Source organism: Calidris pugnax, unplaced genomic scaffold (genome assembly GCF_001431845.1).
Source record: "Calidris pugnax isolate Ruff unplaced genomic scaffold, ASM143184v1 scaffold220, whole genome shotgun sequence".
Taxonomy (NCBI): domain Eukaryota; kingdom Metazoa; phylum Chordata; class Aves; order Charadriiformes; family Scolopacidae; genus Calidris; species Calidris pugnax.
The window spans coordinates 90,162-93,338 of NW_015090963.1; the positions used below are offsets into that span (position 1 = coordinate 90,162).

General features: G+C 51.9%; 1 protein-coding gene across 4 annotated transcripts in view; it reads right to left on the minus strand.

Moving 5' to 3' along the window:
- The window catches only part of UBAP2 (ubiquitin associated protein 2), a 78,188-nt gene extending 77,870 nt beyond the window's left edge, over nucleotides 1–318 (minus strand). The window contains exon 1 of one of the 4 annotated variants that reach the window (XM_014952541.1): nucleotides 252–318. The gene's annotated coding sequence lies outside the window, so the exon portion shown is untranslated. The other 3 variants (XM_014952542.1, XM_014952540.1, XM_014952544.1) reach the window with 3 other exon arrangements.
- Between the last annotated feature and the right edge of the window lie 2,859 nt (nucleotides 319–3,177).

Genomic DNA, 3,177 nt, shown 5'->3' on the forward strand with positions numbered 1-3,177 from the left:
TGCCCAATGTGCTCACAAAGCAGCCAGCGGCGCCCACCACCGTCACGTGACCAGCGCCTCGCGCCCTCCCCCCTTCCTCTTCCCCCCTCCTCCTCCTCCTCTTCCTCCACGCGCGCGCGGGGCCGCTCCTCCGCCACGTGACGCGGCGCGCGCGCTTAACAGCCGTCCGGCCTCCGCCGCCACCCCCCGCCCGCCATCATGCCCCCCACACCTCCGCCTTCCCGCGCGCCGCGCCTCGCCCCTGCACGCACCGTCAGGCGCGCGCCCATCCACTGGCCCTTCCGCCTCTATCCCGGCACCACGTGAGCAGGGCGGGGCGGGAAGCCGGCCTCTTCCCCATCACGTGACCAGGGAGCGCGGCGGAAGGGGAGCGGCTGGCCCTGCCCTCCCCGGCCCTGCTGAGGGGAGGGAGGGCGGTGGGTCCCTGAGGGGCCGCCGGGCCTTTCCTGACCCCGGCGGGGCTCAGCCGTGGCTTCTCGGCCCCATGGGGGCACGGCGGAAAGGCCGCGGCAGCTCCTGAGGTCGCGGCGGGGGAGGGCTGAGGTGCCGGTGGAGCTGGAGCTGGAGCTGGAGCTGGAGTGGGAGGGGCCTCGGCGGGAGAGAGTGGAGGCCCAGCCCGCCCCGGGCGCAGCCTGGGCCCTGGCGGGAGGGTTGAGGGACGGGGCGGGTTGAGGGACGGGATGAACGTTCCGAATCATGACTCCGTTTCCACTCTCGAAGGAGCGGTTCAAGACAGTAGCTTTTTTTTTTTTTTTACGTTTTACTTCTTGTTTAAGGTGGCTTTATTTTATTTTATTTTCAGACCTGTAGGATTTTGGCAGGACTGAGATTGCAAGTGGCTTGTGTCACACATTAAAGCCTGTTCAGGTGGCCGTTTGGTGTCTCAGTCACAGGCAGTGTTCAAGTTGAGCTGCCGTGGGTGCATAAAGTCATAGAATGGTTTGGGTTGGAAGGGACATTAAAGATCACCAAGTTCCAACCCCCCTGCCATGGGCAGAGATATTTCCCGTAGACAGGGTTGCTCAAAGACCCATCCGACCTGTCCTTGAACACCTCCAGGGATGGGGCATCATGAGAGCTCCCCTTGTTCCTTCTCCTAGCTGTTGTTCTCCTGGGGGCTTCATCCCAGAGCTCTTTGATATCCCAAACAATCTGCTTGATCAGAGGATCAAAAGGCCCCTTCACATTCTCTCTCCACAGCTGCTCAGCCTGAACAGTCTGGAAATGGGAACCAATTCTGTACCTAAATTAAGTGTTACACTCTTGCCAGGCTGGACACAGGAAGGCACCTTGTTGACATGGAGGAATCCCAGGAGAAAGGATAGGTGCACTAATGGAAAAAAAAAGGCAAAGAAAGTGTGGTAGGGCCTAACAGGAGAATGGCAAAGGGGTGGCACAGCAGGGACATGTCAGAGCACTTGGTGCAGTGTCTGGCACAACTTCTGGCAACCCAAATTGAATGGTGACATGCAGGACAGATGGCCAGAAAGGAAGGTTGCTTGACTCATCAAGAGGAGGAATGTAAGCTTGTGAGCCAGGATTAAAAAAAAAAAAAAAAAGGAACTTTTCCCTTCAGGCTTTTTTCATGCTGTGTGTTTTTTCCATCCTGTACAGCACCTGTGGTTGCCCAAAACATAGTGCTTGTACCCTTCTGGCTTCCCTTCTTTGTAAGGCCTGGTATTTCAGTTGGTCCCTGCTTGGTGCTCTGCTGCGCAGACGGGGTTGGTGGAGGTGATGGTGGCATCAGGTAGCAGACTGCTGGGCCCCTAGTGCCTCCAGTGATACATCCCATAGGTTTTGACCTTCTGTGTGGTCTTAGTTCCTTTACTGCTGTTTGCTCATCTTCTTTCCCTTGACCCCATGCTCTCTGCGTAAGCAGAGAGGGCACCAAATCTCATTTTGCCCTAAGCGGTATCTGAAAATTAATCAGTGTTGTTCATGCTTCTGCCTTCTCCACGTAGACAGATTTAAGCAGCCTGAGTCCTGGGCTGACCTTGATGTTTATTACATAGATGGGCAGGAGCTATGGCAGTTCCTACTGCTCAGAAGCAGCAAGAACTTCCCTATTCCTGTCTTTTCTAAATAAGGTAGAGGGTCTTTTCGATCTAAATTGAAATTCAGACCAAACAGTGCACAGGTAGTGTTGATTTTTCTTGAGGCAGCTGTTGATATTTTGTTTTATTACTATTGGGGGGGAGGAAATTAATTACAGCTCTAAATAAAGTTTCACACACTTTGTGACAAACATGTCTGCGGCTCCATAATCTGTGCAGATTTAATCAGTATTATTAGCATTCTTTCATCATGACTTGGCAATCCTTTGCTAATCAAGATGGATATTTGATGTGCAGCGTGCAACAACAAAGTCTGAGAGCTCTTGGGATGCTGTAGTCAGATGGTGTGGTGCCAGCTGGAGTGTGTCTCCGAATATCACGCAGAATCCAGCCCAGGAGCATTTGGAATAGGAGAAAATTAAAATTAAACAAGGATACCAGGACAAAAGGATTGTAGGCTACTCTCTGCTGTACAGGCAGTAAATACAAATTAAGAGATGGCATCTTTCACTACCAAGCCTTCCAGAGGAGAACTAGAAGAATAAACTGATGGAGGCTCAGGGACACAGGCCCTCGCTCCAAATGCTCCATGTGTCAGGCTTGGAGAGGAGACCCTGCACTAAACACAGCCAAGGTTTGGCCAGGCCTGGCAGGCAAACGCTACCTATGTCAGGACTTTTGTCTGCTGTTACAAGGATTTGAGACCTTTTCAGTTTTCCAACTGCTAAAGAGTAATCCAGTGCAGGTGCAAATCCCACCAGACTCTACGTCTAAGCTCGCTTCAGGATTGCTTTTCTCAGTCACCTACTGCAGATTGCTTAGATAGCCTGTGGTCCACACGCTGGAAGCCACCGCTCTGGTGCTTTGGTGTTCCACTTGCCAGTCGCGCTTGGGATCACCCTGATCCTGTGTTATGGTTTGAGAAACCCATAACAATTTATTATCGTTAAGACAATTATTCTATCACCCGGTGACTCCTCCCCGCTCAGGAAAAGGAGTCTGTGAAAAACAAGGGAACACAGGGGTTGACATATAAATAGATTTAATAGGATAAGACTAAATAATTAACAGTAATACTAAAGAACCAGTATTGATCCTCATACTAATATAAAATATACAAGAA